Raw genomic sequence first — 16,186 nt, forward strand, 5'->3', positions numbered from 1 at the left:
GCAGTATAGTTTTTTTTATTATAACATCCTATAATTATTGCAACAAACTTCATGAGACTCCTACATTTTTCAGTTTTGGTGGTAATGGCTCCAAGGAAAAGATTTTTGTATAGTCTGTAACTCTTGTAATGCAGGACATGTTGGGTACCTCTATGTTCGAGAGATGTTAGACTAACAAGGTATGTTATTAAACCCTTTTAAAAGCTGTATTTTTCTTCTCTTCATTGCTCGGTGGTTATGTAAACCACTTGGTAGCCCACTTGTCAGAACACAATAAAAAAAAGTAAACAAAGACTTCCTGTAAAAAAAAAAGGAAACATTTTTATTTTATTCACTTTTTGTGCATTTCTGTATAAACCATATTTTATCTTCAGTACTTAGATAAAAACGTCAATCTAAAAATGTACAGTTATAATTCTTAACAAAGTATAATAAACATAAAAAAATACAATAACCAAACACACAACAAGGTACAGTTAATTTGAGAGCATGAAATATGTACAGGTGGAACATGCATGCCTTGTAATACTGCAGGAAATCACTCCATTTTAGCTAGAATGGCTCAAAACAAAATTTTGTTTAAGAAAGCGGCTAGGTTTTTTAATTTTTTTTTTTTTTTTTAATGCTCCATGCCCACTGTACCTGTGCTTATTCATTCATAGGAAATAAAAAGGGTACACACTGTGAACATGAGGGGATGTTAATCACTGTATAGAGTTGGTCTTTATTCAATAACAAGTCTTTTTTTTCCCCCACATGAACAAACACCTTAGTATAGTAAAGAAAGAAGCAAATACTAATGCCCCTAAACCCTCTACTCCAGCTCACTGTGACAGGTAGGTTGCCTGTTTATATGGCAACATTGGGCAAGAATCATAAAGCATGTAAAAGAGAAACTGGTATGAATTGCCAACAGCAACCAATCACCGCTCTGGTAGAATAAAAGGCCGAGATGTGTTTGGTAATGGCTATGAACAGTTTACACTGGTTTCTATTTTACACATTTTGATAAATCAGGACTCCTGAGTAGAGATGAGCTAATCACTCATCTAAATGAAGCAAAGGGCGATGTTTGATCAGCAATCCGCTCATCAAGTTGGCTGGATGCCAGCACTGCTCCTCTCCCTTCCACTCCTCCCAAGATGCCGGGAAAAGCTGGATCCATTTCTGGGAAAGTTCTCCCAGTTTCCCAAGATTGGATCCAGCTTTTCACCGTCACCCGTGGTGGAGCAGCAGGGAACAGAGCAGCGCCGACAGCCAGCCAACTTGATGAGTGGAGCGCTGATCAAACAAAGCCCTTTGCTTCAATTACATAAGCACCTGGCTTATCTCTACTTCTGAGCATGACGGACAGACCACAGGAGTCCTGCACACAGCTTTGTCTGCACCCGATACAGAAGTACATAGAGTTTGATATTAAAGGGCAGGAATCACAAGGTGCTTTTCTGTAAGGCTACTTCTGCTGCACTGTACTCCACTTCCTCTCTAGATGCAATGCATCCCATACTACCATAATATGGCATCTGGGGAAACATGCCATGATTTTTACCTTTAAGAATTCCATATAAATTTGTGAGAAAAATCCTTGCTATGCATTGGAGGCACAATCAATGAACACCATATTATGGATCTGTATAACAAGCATCCCTGTTTACATGCCCTAGGGTTTATGGTATTCACAGAGAGTGGTTCTCCGTTTGACCATGATTTACATGGATGGCCTTTCATGAAATCCTCTTACTGGCTGCAGCTTACTGAGTGTCAGGAGTCATACCTGAAGAAATCAGCTGATCACTATGGCAGCTCCAATATTGATAGGGTTCCCCTTGGTGAGACAACCCTGATAATATAACCATGTGCATAAGAAAGCCATTTACATTCAGCTTCTTTGTAATTATTTTCTTCCTATTACAAATATACCTGTACAACTGGAGCTCCAGTTTCATGATCAGGGTTGAAAAAAAAGTGCTAAAGCAAAGCAGAATGTATTCCAAATACTGACACAAGTGCTTTCACTTTCTTCCACACACACGGGCCAATAATGTAGCCAAGTGTCAGCAGAAGTAACGTCTGAATGACTGTGACATTTGCTTCCACCAACAGGGTAAATCCTAAGGTGCAAATATGATCAAGATAAAACTAAATGCCTTAGAAATGTAACAGAAGAGATGGATGTCCTCCTAATCTTGTAGAGCAGTAACGCACGAGATAAAGGCATTGGACGCCACACATTCCCATCAGGGACAGTATGAAACACAGCACATGACTGAGAAATTTTCATCTTTTTCCATTTTTTGTATATTTTTGTGCGCTGGCCATTGAAACATCAAATGGAAGTAAAAGGCATCACTTTCTTTTTAAAAATAGACATATTTACATTATTATTCCTATGTCATTAAATACAATTCAAGTTTAGACAACTTTTTTCTTAAAAAAACATAAGTTTGGCTTTTAGCACACGAGTAGACCATGTAAAAAGGCCAATGCAGATCTTCTATAATATTAAAAAAACTAAAAAAAATTAAAAAATATACATCTAAAACCAGAGACTCTTTATACACTGTCCGGTAATGTGCGTGCCATGGATTACAATATACTAAGGCTTAGTGTCTTTTTAGAAGTCAGGCTGTAGATATAACCATTCATTTTGATGTAATATCCTTTGATGCAAGTTCTTTTCTTGCTTATTACAGTATAAAGGAACGTTTAACAGTTGTATATTGCTCTATGCTGAGGGCCTGGACTCATTACTACATATTAACCCATAATGCCTTGTTCTGTCATAACAGCAGATTTACAATTTTACGTCACGATCAACATGAACAGATGACATTCTACGACCTGCTTTAATATGCAGCATGACCTCTAAATATTATTATACCATGTATATCTAGATCATAATCTACAATTCCCTGTGGTGTTGCATTGTGGTAGTTCAGGCATGTCTGATGAAGAACAAAGAAGAAAAAACAATGCACCGCAGTCCTGCATGCACTGTTCAGACATTCATGTGTGATGCCAGTAAATGCCTGAATGTGAATACAATACAATACAATACAATATCAGCTAACACAAAGAGGGTTAAGTCTTTGTAAGTTTACTCAACATTATATTTAGATGATAAAACAATGGTCCAGATTTGTCAAGCTGCCTGATGCGCACACTGTCTGACTTTCCCCATAGCTCAGGTATCATATCTGAACAAGGTCTGGTAAAATAAAACGTGAGCTGTGACTGTTTGCTGAGAAAACCAGACAGTGTGGGCTTCAAGGAGCTTGATAAATCTTGGCCAACATTTAAGACCAAAGATACATGTTAGTCTTGGATTCACTTGGTGCAGTCACTTTAGTGCATAAGGTTTTTTTGAACACAGCAGTGACATGAGGACAGAGCCTAGACGGTGGCACACAAAGGCCCAGATTTATCAGACTGTACAATAGACACAGGTGTACACTGCCCATACCAACCAATCACAGCTCAGCTCAGAACTGTAGGTACTTTGTGTGCTGCCATATGGTGCTGTGTGCTCTGCTATAAACAATATCTATGGCACAATGCCATATGCAAGCTAAAAGATTGGTACTGCACTATGGACCCATACAGCACAGATGTATAACACAGCCGTGTACCTGAATCTCAAGAGACGTTCAAAACACAATTAAAGTACAATTTGATCCTCACTACAGGCATTAGGGATAGGGTGATGAACATTCAGACTTTTCTGTAGTGTTGTCACTGCATAAACCCACAGTAGAAAAGAACCTTGTGACAATGTAGAAAGACTCTTGTAGTGGGGCTTTAGGACTCTCGGAGTCTAGTACGTCACAATCATTTGAGATTCCAAGTAGGAAACAATCATGAAAAGCATTGTGAGTCTCCTCTACACATCACTTGAATCTTTGGTTTTTCAGGCACTCAGAGCCTGTTTCTGGTGTCACTGCAGCGGTCAAGTATTTAGTGCTGAATGACGTTCCTCCTGTCGGCTGTTAATACTTTACGGTTATCAACACAGAACTGTCTTGCAGTGAATGTCTGCAAGATAGGTTTAAAAAATAATTAAATAAAATCTATAGTTTGATCAACACCTGTCTGGAAAGGAGCAACACTTCTAAGCCAGCAGCCTCAGCTTTCAAGACCAGAGAACATCACATGAATCTAATGATGGTTTAGACGTAGTGTTTACACTTTAGAGAAGCTATAGCCCTTGGATACGAGTCCTCGGCACAGATAATACTGTCAGGTTTAGGGTCCCAGGCCCTGGTGCTTGCAGTAACTCAATAGCAAGCAGGAAGTCTTCTTTTAGGTTATCACTCATATGTTTTTCTTCTTTTTGAGGATGGCGCACTCTCAGAGGCATCCTTATTTGTAACACAGATCCAATAAAATATTTTAAAAAATTAAAGTGCAAAATTCCTCATAGATAAAGTATAATGGGGTTTACTGCCAGAGGAAGAGGACAAAGAATTTAGTCTTTTAATAGGCCGTCCAACATTTCTTTTATCCCAGTAAAATTTACAAACAGATAAATTGGATAGTCCTACCCTAGTGCAATCTAGAAGAATCCCAGTGATTACTTCCTGGCGAGCGCTCATGTCATGTAACGCAGGTGAAAAGACACAAGTCTCGGCACTGTTACCTCTTAGACCTTACCTTAATGTTTATTGTAGCTGCCCTAAATGTTTTAGATAGCGTTTGAATAAAAACAAAGAACATATTTAAAAAAACAAAACAAGTTCTTCACCAATGAAACTGTTTCTCAATTAAATGTCCTATAAAATGTGAGGTTCACACAGGCCAAGGTCATCATGGTCGCCATTAAGAGTAATGATATTCTTGAAGCAAAATTTGGCAATACAGAAACATAGGCCCTGAACGTGTTTCACTTCAGCCTGGGTAAAACTAAAGCACCTTTAGATGGGCGACGCAGGGTGAGGAGACCAAGGTCCAGATGGTTAATCGGCAGAGTCTAGGCCGTCTGATGGTGGAGCAAACTTAAGACGGAAAGTTCCTGGATAAATAAAAAAAATAAACATTACTAACAAGACTATAGAAAATAAACTGTCACATGTGCACAGACAACTGACTTAGCAATTCACTAGAGAAGGGGCTTCTCTAATGTACAAGATTCCTTTATCAGAGACAGGTATCAATGATTAAGAAGGTTATTGAAGCAAATGATCACTTCAAAGGCTCCATTACAGTTAATAATCCTATGAAGTGCAAGCTTAACCTTGGTTAGAGGACAGCCTCCCTATGTAACACTGAATTTTCCAGTGCATACAAAAGGAATTATCACTACACCACTCTCAACCCTGGAGACATAAATATAATCATAGCTAATGTCAAATTATTCAAAGCGGTATTGCATCTATGGCTGTTTTATATAGGGTTACTGGGACTACACTACTGATGGCCATAAATATCAGATCAATGAAAGTCTGACTGCCAGCATCTCTGCTGATTGGCTGACTGAATTAGACAGGCGCCAGCAGACACCATATCTGCATTTGTTCTTTACCATGCACAATATCATACTTCTGGTAGTGACAATACCTAGTATTGCAAGTCACTCCTAACTATCTGAACAATAGAGGAACACTATGCTCTGGGAGACCTTCAAGGGGTTTTCAAGGTAGAATGTCGTTTTTTTTTTTAACTTTCTGCTCAGACAGGTGGGGGGAAATACTAAACACATGTCCTCACTCCTCCAATGACGCCACTGTCACGGTGCACTACACTTCCATGGTCAAAGCGAGACACTGCAGCTCAGCCAATCAGCCCTTTAATGCTGCGTTTACACGAAACGATAATTGGCCCGATCGTACGATTAACGATGTCTGAGTAACAATTTTATTTTTTATAACGATCCGTGTTTAGACGGTATGATATATCGTACGGAAAAATCGTTTTGCGATCGTTTTAAGATCGCCCGCCCACAGCCCGGCCCCCCGCTTATCCGCAGCCCCCTGCGCCGCTCGATCGCCACCCCCGCTGCCCCGATCGCCACCCATTCCACTCCGATCGCCATCCCCGCGAGCATACTTTATCTGCTCAGCGTAGCGGGTGCTCGAAATTCCCGGCTCCCCTCTTCAGTGCATTGATTGGCTGAAGAGGAGAGCCGGGAATTTCAAACAGCTCCTCTTTAGCCAATCAGTGCTGACGTGCATTGATTGGCTAAAGAGTGGAGCCGGGAATTTCAAACGGCTCCTCTTCAGCCAATCAGTGCTGAAGAGGAGCACTGATTGGCTGAAGAGGTGCTGTTTGAAATTCCCGCCTCTACTCTTTAGCCAATGAATGCATGGCAGCACTTACGCCGAGCAGGTAAGGTATGCTCGCGGCGGGGGCGGCGAGCGAGCCGGCGCAGGGGGCGGCGGATGAGCAGGGGGCCGGGCAGCGAGCGGGGGGCCGGGCTGCGAGCAGGGGGCCGGACTTTCGTGACGACTGTTTACACGGAACGATCTGGGAATTTTTTTGCTAACGACGATTTTAGAACATAAGACATGAGAACGTAAGATCAAAATGAACGATTTCTCGTTTGATCGTTCACTGCGTTTACACGGAACGATTATCGTTCAAATTCGTACCCTAAGGCTAGGCAATCAATATGGTTTCAGACAACACTTTAAAAGAGGTCATCTGGGAGTATTTGGTTTATTAAACAACAGCAGGGCTCTTCAGGTAGATTCACACATGGGTTCATTTTATTTGAATGGGATCCACAAGCCCCATTTAGAGTAACAGGATAGTCACACACATTTCTGTGAAGAAATTTTAAAAGTTTCGTACCCTTCCAGCCAATGCAATGTACACAACACTAGTTACATTACAGGCAGGTGACCTGTACATTGCACAGACTAAAGGGCTGTGAGCAGGGTGAGGTAAAGATTGAGTGGCTTCATGATGTTTCCATGCAGGGGCACTCAGCTTTGTAATACACTGCAGGGAAGATTTTATGTTATGTTTTGTTTAAAAGGCATTAAATGTACAAGCTATGTTATTCAAATTTAAATAGAAAAACCCCCTACATATACGAACACATATAATCCTAGACAAATATAATGAAATTCACTGAACATAAATCTGTGGCTGAGAACACGTTACCTTGCTGATTAAAATCCATTGACGGCTGCTTACAGTCCTGAGCGCGGTGGCCACTGACACCACAGTTATAGCATGAAATGTTCCCAGTCTTTTTGTGTGTTGTGCCATTAATGGTTCCCATCATGCCCTGGGGCTGGTACACACCTGCTGTGCCTGTTATAAAGTTCTGCATTGGAGGCAAGGAAAAGCCTGGCTGCCCTGTTAGCATAGAGTCCGGATTCAAGCTGTTATTGTATGGTGTGTGCACTACTGGAAATGAACCACTGTTGTTGTATTGCTGGGTGTTAATGTATCCGTTATTGCACACTGGGCTGAATGGCATAAAAGAGAAAGGAAACACTGAGGGAGTTGAAAACTGATGCTGGAAATAGTTGCCATAATTGACAGTGACTCCACCAGACCCACAACTGCCACTGCAGCCGCAGGAACTGCAGACTGTGCACCCCGCCTGTGGTGGCTGCTGCTGCTGATGATGGTGGTGGTGAACATGGTGGTGGCTGGGAGTCTGATTGGAAATTTGAATGTTCATGGTTGGTGCATTGCCACTGCCACTGTAGTGGCTGTTATCAGATGTGGAGGAAACTGATGGGCTCGAGCTGGGGACAGGACAGCTTGGCAGGTTTGTCACATTACTATATGACGTTGAGGCATGGTTGCTGGAAGTGGCGATGCTGTTTGCACAGAAGTTGCCAGGCATTTGGGCTACAGGCATGCCACTCAAAGCAGAAAAGGCAACTTTGGTATTGGCTGTATACAGAACACTTCTGGGGTTTATTATTGCAGGAGAGACACTGGTGCAAGTTATCTGTCCAACCACAGAAGAATCCGATGACGATACAAGAAGCTTCACTGGTGTGCGGGTAACGTGGAAGACTGAAGTGGATGGCATGGTGGTGGGGGCATTGCTTTCCACCATTAGGGCTGGCTGTTGAGCTGGTTTTACCGTTCTCTCCCCAGACAAAGTATTTCCAACTTTAGCCCGGACACCAAAGTTTACAGTCTGCTGCATGGAGCTGCTGTCAGGGATTATGGGAAGTACCTGACCAGGCTGCAATGGGCTGGATGAAGCTTTAACATCCAGGAGCAGATTCCCAAAGCTCTTCTCTATTTTCATGCCACTTCTGGATCCAGATAAAACTTTACTCTTATCTTCTGAAGACAAAACGGAGTGTGGAGACGGCTGAAGGATTTTAATCTCTGTGCCACCCCGATCTGATTTGTGCAAAGTGTTCATGAGGTTAAGGGGAGCAATGTGAGAGGAGCCCCCGGCTATTATCTGAAGTGATACTGGATGATGGCTTGAAGGGCTGGAACCACTATCATTTTGCACTGGTAAAACCTGAGCTGTAGGGCGAACTGAACTTGATGTAAAGTGATTCACCAGCAAAACAGACTTGTCTTTCTCTGTGCAGTCCAAGTGCCTTCCAAGACCTACAAAACAATAAGGGTTATCAGGAGAAGGAGACTAAGTTTGCTAAATGAATGCAAATACAAAAATATTTAACTTAATGTTTCCTACACATTTAACCCTTGGAGCAGTGCTTCTCAAACTGTGAGGCGGGCCTTGGTGAGGCCCAGCTGGAGAGCCAGTTTTCACAATAACTATGATCGCCACAGTCCTTTAGCTGTTTGCAAAAATCTCCATTTTAGCAACAATATTAATTTATTTTGTACTTACTTTATTAGTATATAGAACTTGGGAGATGGGTAAAAGGTAGCCCTAGCATTATTTTCAGCTTTTAAATGGACTTTCACCACAGATAGTGAGGCCCAGGCATCCTCTTGGTCAGTCTGGTGAGGCCCAGGCATTACCTTGGTCTGTTGGGTGAGGCTCCAGTAGAAAAAGTTTGAGAAGCACTGCCTTGGAGGACCGGGCCAATTTCAATTTCTGCGTTTTCGTTTTTACCTCCTTGTGCTTAAAAGGCCATAGCACTTGCATTTTTTCACCTAGAAACCCACATGAGCCCCTTTTTTTTGCGCCACTAATTGCACTTTGCAATGACAGGCTGAATTTTTTCATACAGTACACTGCGAAGCCAGAAAAAAAAATTCAAAAACGCATTTCTTTTATTTGGTTTTTTTTTGTTTTATATATGTTCCTCAAGTCATTACGATTACAACAATATGTTACATGTATAACTTTCATTGTATCTGATGGCCTGTAAAAAATTCAAACCATTGTTAACATAAATATGTTCCTTAAAATCGCTCTATTACCAGGCTTATAGCGCTTTTATCCTTTGGTCTATGGGGCTATGTGAGGTGTCATTTATTGCGCCATGATGTGTTCTTTCTATCGGTACCTTGATTGCGCATATACGACTTTTTGATCGCTTTTTATTACATTTTTTCTGGATTTGATGCGAGCAAAAATGCACAATTTTGCACTTTGGGATTTTTTTGCGCTTACGCAGTTTACCGTGCGAGATCAGGAATGTGATTAATTAATAGTTTGGGCGATTACGCACGTGGCGATAGCAAACATGTTTATTTATTTTTATTTATAACATGGGAAAAGGGAGGTGATTCAAACTTTTATTAGGGGAGGGGGCTTTTTATTAATAACAACACTTTTATTTTTACACTTATACTAGAAGTCCCCCAGGAGGGCTTCTATTATAAGTACTCTGATCTCTCATACAGATCTATGCTGCAGCCGGAAGCAATCGAGTGCCGAGCCAAGATCAGTGCCATTACGGCGCTGACCCCGGACGGAGCTATCCACCACACTAGACATCAGTGAACGGCTGCATCAAAGTTGACAGCTGCATCCGATTACTTTATTAGCGGGCACGGCGATCGGACCGTGCCCACTAATAGCCGCGGTCCCGGACAACGAGCAGCACCCGAGACCGCAGCGGTTCACAGCGCGGCCCCGCTCTGAACACATGGAGGCAGCCCTGGACGTACACGTACGTCCAGGGTCGCTTAGGGGTTAAAGTCTCACCGTCGTTTAATTTTTTTTTCTTTCAGAAATCAATAGTACAGGCGATTTTAAGAAACTTTGTAATTGGGTTTATTAGCCGAAAAATGCATTTTTATCATGAAAAAGCAGTTTGAAGCTCTCCCCCGTCTTAATGGTTTTCCTATGGAGGGGGAGGGGTGAAGGGAAATAAGGCACCAAAACCGGACAACAAAGCGTTAATTTACAGCTAAATTACGGGCTCTCTCCTCTGAAGTCAGCACTGACCTCTTTGACCTCAGAATTTCCCCGCTTTACAAACATGGTCTCTAATGATCAACCTTGCCACAATAAGTATTTCTGCATATATGTTTCTTAACCTGCTTTTGCTTCTTCACATTGGGTTGCCATTGTTTCCTGGCCTGGGTTGCTCAGAACACACGTGAGCCGCGTCTCCCCTACTTCGTGCATGAGGAGCACAATGGGGCTTGGGAGCTCGTATATATACATGCATGTGCAGTAGCTCCCATCCCCTAGATATGACAGTGGGCTTATTTGTTAACTTGAGGGCAGGTGCAAAAATCCTGGAGCTGTCTGTTTATCAGACATTATGTTGATTTATAGTCCTCCCCATGGCTTTCCTAGTATCTTTTAATATGAGGAAGCAGATCTGTTCTTGCAGTTGACATACAGGACAATTCTAAATCTGCTACCCCATATTCTTGGCCATGCCTTATGGACAAACACTTTTTTTCTCCCCATATACACACACACACAGAAGCTCTACTGCTGCGACAGCTGTAAGGCTACGTACTATGGCCCTGAGAAAGGTTAACAAGGGAACGACACAACTGCTTTTATCATGGTCTTATGGTGACGATCCAATGGAATGAAAAAGCTGATGCTGGAGCAGGAAGCTTCCCTGTGTCCTGACACTGCTATGAGTGGTTTCTATAGCAGCATTGGAGTTGCACATGTTCAGGCCAGTAGCAGTGATGTCATCAGAGAACCATCAATCAAAAATAAATCCCTGAAAAGATCAGGTAGATTGAACAGTTATAGCGCTGGAAGGATCTCAAAATAAAACCCTTTAAGTTGTTATATAAACTTAACCAATACTATAAACTAACCTTTTACAAGCAGTAAAAATGCTGAATCAGAATAAGTGGGACTGTCTAATAGATAAAGTAAATGCTCTGCGGTTCTTAGCATTTGAGATATTTGTCTTAAAGGGGTTGTTCAGCGAAAATCTTTTTCTTTCAAATCAACTGATGTCAGAAAGTTATATAGATCTGTAATTTATTTCTATTAAAAAATCTCAAGGTTCCCCATACTTATTAGCTCTTATATGTCATGCAGGAAATGTTGCTTTATTTTCAGTCTGACACAGTGCTCTCTGCTGACATCTCTGGCACAGACAGGAACTTTGTCTCAGCTTTCTATGAATCCCCATAGAAAACCTCTCCTGCTCTGGACAGTTCCTGTCTCGTCCAGAGATGTCAGCAGAGAGTACTGTGTCAGACTGAAAATAAAACATTTCCTGCATGACATACAGCAGCTAATAAGTATGGGAAGACTTGAGAAATTTTAACAGAAGTAAATTACAAATCTATATAACTATATCTATATAACTATAACTAACACCAGTTGATTTATAAGAAAAAGCTTTTCGCTGGACAACCCATTTAAAATAGTGGCATGGGGTACTGTACGCATCCACAAAACAACATTACAACTAGCCTCTCCATGACTCACAGGAATCACAGACTGTATTCACTTGTCAGGCAGATTCTGCAATCCGCCGAAAGAATTAACTCGTCTATTCTTTGGGCGGAGGGCGGAATCTGCCTGAACAGAGAACGGAGTCTATGGCACAGGTGGAGAGGGAAGCAGGAGCGTGCGCCACTAGTGCTCCGCGTATTTTCCTCAGTGTGCACATACCCTTAAATAGCCGATTATAAGGATACAGTCAGTTGATAGAGAATACACTATAGGCTGACAACAATGAGAAATAGATTGCATCTATCAGCAACTAAATCAAAAGCTACAAGCTGTCAATTTTGTAATTCATTTTCTTCAGAAAGAACAGTCACGTTTTATGGTATGGGTTTTGGGTTTCATAGTATGGTCTATTCCCTAGATAGCTGTCAGCTTAAGGCTACATGCACACGCCAGTAAATTTTGGGGACATTATGGACAGGGAAGGCCTGTAATGGAGTCTCCCCCCCCCCCCCCCCCGGGATGATGTATGAACATCATGCTAGGAGCAGAGAAAATGTTTGGATCTCTGCAGCACTGTAGTCACACGTGGCTCTTCACTACAGTCCAGCGGACATTCAAACAGTTTCCCCACTGCTGGCATGATGTTCATACATCATGCCGGGTGGCGAAACAATCCATTATAGACCTTCCCTGTCCATAAGGTTTGCAAAGTTACAGATGTATGAATGTAGCCTAATTCTGTAGTATGCATGTGTTCTGAATGGGGATAGAGCAGCAAGCCTCTATCTGCCAGAAACCTCTCCCTAGGGAGTAAAGGGATCCAACTGCCAGATCCATCTCTACACATTTTCTGTCAGTGTTAGCTGTTACTGATGAAATGCAAAAGACATTAAAGTGTATGGACAGCTTCAGTGCTGGTTCAAATAAACAAGGAATTTAAAATAAAGAACAACAACTTATGAGCAAAAGAATTGGTGTTGCTTAATAAAGATAAAAGCAGATTCCTTACGTCTGTCCATTTCCTCTGCACTATCAGAGCTCTCTTCTCGAGCCTGGAGTCCCATCGGGCTTGATGGTGAGCTAGAATACTCTGACGATGAGCTGCCTTCTTGAGGCATCTGTGAGGCTGTGGGCTCCACGTCTACAGACAGTTCTAGAACATAAACGGGATATTGCTAAAATTTAGGGCTGGCAGCTTGCAAAGGGCAGCACTCACTGATTACTGATAAATATGATTTATCAGAATATAGATAAACACTAATCTCATTAGAGTCATAAGTCTATGCAGGTCCTTCATTCAACTTCATACACATGATATATGAGGACGCACCCAAAACAAAATACGACAAATCTGTATAAAAGACAAAGCAATCATGAGTTTCAAATTATATTTTCATACCCTCAGCGTCATCTTTAAGGAGATAAAAAAAATTGCTACAGGTGCAGTCCAAAACTAAAGCAATCTAGAAAGCAGCTGTTTTATGATTCCAAATCATCTGCCCCAGTCACAAACTACAATGACCTTTGAGAACAATGACCATCCAGATATCACAGAAGTAGGCTTACCTGTAGAATGGATGCAATGGACGTTTTGAACAGGCCCCACATGACTGGTAGGAGGGACCCGCGCAACTCCACTGCTGGTAAAGGTACACGATGCTGCATTCAGACATCTTTTTTCAGACTTCTCTCTAATAAAAAGAATATAGCGTACAATGAAAGCTGATAGCCTCTAGATATGCATCAGCTGAAGTAGTGGCTACTAAAGGAGGTGTGTTAAAGGGAACATCTGGTTTTGAGTGATTAAAGCTTTATGATTAAGGTCCAGCAGCTTTTTAGCAGACTGTGTTGATTCTTCATTCCTTCAGTAGCTGTCAGCAAATAAGATTTTTATCTGTGACCAATATTTCAATGGTCACAAACTTATCGGGAAATAAAATTGTGCTTGGATTTTCCAAAGTTTCCTCATCGCCTACAGAACATTATATTTAATTTCCTGAAACCTGCAAAGGAAACTCATTATATCCTGGGGCCTCAGCTGGATGCACGTTCCCTTTTCTCTTATTGTTGCTAATTAACTTCCAAAAATAGAAGAGGTAACATTTAGATGATGGGCTGCAGTGCATTAGACTATATCAGGTTTGTAACTTTTATTGTGTGAAATTTTCTGAATCTGTTCTGCCAGGTCAAGAAACTCTGTCAGAAACTCTGTCGCGTAGCTCTGCAACTAATCACTGTATGAAATCTACTACTATATCACTGCTCTCCTGGTCTTTTAGGAAACAAATTATATTTTTAGCAACAAACTAACGTGTTTTGTGTTGTACCAATACACACAAAGAATGTGGAGGCACATAAACATGAACCAGGGCAGATCTAAGTAAGAAGGAGGCCAAGAGCGGCCAAGAGGAATCTGATTATGGCAATTATACAATTTTGCAGTTTACAAAAAGGCAGCCAAGCAGGAGATACCCCACACTCTTACTCAGGAAAGCATGCCATTTTCTGGTGGTCTGTGTGGTGATCTCCTGACCCAGCCGCAATAATGAAATGTATGGATGGAGCGGAACTGAAATTATATTACATGAGTGATAGTGGTAAATTAGCATTATAAGTGTTCAAAAACAATTTAAAAGTGCCACAGACAGAGATTGTTGTCCCTCAAACTTCCAAAGTACACCACTCTTACGATACATGGAGTGGAGGACACTGGAGGATTGCAGAGTGGTAAGCATAGCTTCTTTATTGTTTTCTTTATACTTGCAAAATCTGACCTGGACATCAAAATGGTGCAAAAAAATCTATTTTTATATACAGTTATGGCCAAAAGTGTTGGCACCCCTGATTTTTTTTCCAGAAAATGAAGTATTCCTCCCAGAAAATTATTGCAATTACACATGTTTTGTTATACACCTATTTATTTCCTTTGTGTGTGTTGGAACAACACAAAAAATGAAGGGGAAAAAAGCAAAATTTTACATAACTTCACACAAAACTCCAAAAATGGTCCTCCAGCGCTTTGTTTCCATCTTTTTCTGGGTGCTTATTGTATGTTTGGGGTCATTGTCCTGCTGGAAGACCCATGACCTAGGATGCAAACCCCACTTTCTGACACTGGGCCCTACATTGCCACTCAAAATCCTTTGGTAATCTTCAGATTTCATGATGCCTTGCACACAGTCAAGGCACTTAGTTTCAGACAGCAAAACAACCCCAAAACATCTTTGAACCTCCACCATATGTGACTGTAGGTACGGTGTTCTTTTCTTCGTAGACCTCATTCTGTTTCCGGTAAACAGTAGAATGATGTGCTTTACCAAAAAGCTCTATCTTGGTCTCTCTGTCCACAAGATGTTTTCCCAGAAGGATTTTGGCAAACTGCAGTCTAGCTTGTTTATGTCTGTGTCAGCAGTGGGGTCCTCATGGGTCTCCTGCCATAGTGTTTCATTTCATTCAAATGTCGTTGGATAGTTCGAGCTGACACTGATGCACCCTGCACCTGCAGGACAGCTTGAATTTCTTTGGAACTTCATTGGGGCTGCTTATCCACCATCCGGACTAATATTTAAAATTTATCAATTTTCTCCTCCGTCCACATTCAGGGAGATTAGCTACTGTGCCATGGGTTGTAAACTTGATTTTGTTGCGCACCGTGGACAAAGGAACATCAAGATCTCTGGAGATGGACTTGTAACCTTGGAATTGTTGATATATTTGGTTCTCAAGTTCTCAGACAGTTCTCTTCTCCTCTTTCTGTTCTCCATGCTTAGTGTGGCACACATAGACACACAATGAAAAGATTGTCAACTTCCCCTGTTTTTATCTGTGATTTTTAAATTGCCCACACCTGTTATTTGTCACAGTTGACTGAGCATCACATGCCCGATCGTACGATTAACAATGTTGAAGTAACGATGTGTTTTTCATAATGATCAGCGTTTAGACGGTACGATATATCATACGGAAAATTCGTTTTGTGATCGCTTAAGCCCATCCCACACATACGGTAAATCGTTGAACGACTGTTTACACGGAACGATCTGCGAATTTTTTGCAAATGATCAACGACGATTTGAGAACTTGTTAAAAGATCAAAATGAACGATCACTCGGCGCTTGATCATCGCAGCGTTTACACGTACAATTATCGTTCGAATTTGATTATCATGCAAATTCGCACGATAATCGTTCCGTGTAAACGCAGCATTAGTTACCCTCATTTTTGAAAAAGGTGCCAATAATTTTGTCCGGCCCATTTTTGGAGTTTTGTGTGAAATCATGTCAAATTTCACTTTCTTTCCTCCGTGTTTTGTGCTGTTCCAATACACACAAAGAAAATAATCATGTGTATAACAAAATATGTGTAATTGCAATAATTTTGTGGGAGGAATACTTCATTTTCTGGAAAAAGTTCAGCCATGACAAAAGAAAGGTTTAAAAATCTTTTATAATCTTTTAAGTG

General features: G+C 41.3%; 1 pseudogene; it reads right to left on the reverse strand.

Annotated features, from left to right (window-relative positions):
• Positions 1 to 301: 301 nt before the first annotated feature.
• LOC138789304 (zinc finger CCHC domain-containing protein 14-like) overlaps positions 302 to 16,186 on the reverse strand; it is a 63,061-nt pseudogene continuing 47,176 nt past the window's right edge.

This window comes from Dendropsophus ebraccatus, chromosome 4 (assembly GCF_027789765.1).
Source record: "Dendropsophus ebraccatus isolate aDenEbr1 chromosome 4, aDenEbr1.pat, whole genome shotgun sequence".
Taxonomy (NCBI): Eukaryota; Metazoa; Chordata; class Amphibia; order Anura; family Hylidae; genus Dendropsophus; species Dendropsophus ebraccatus.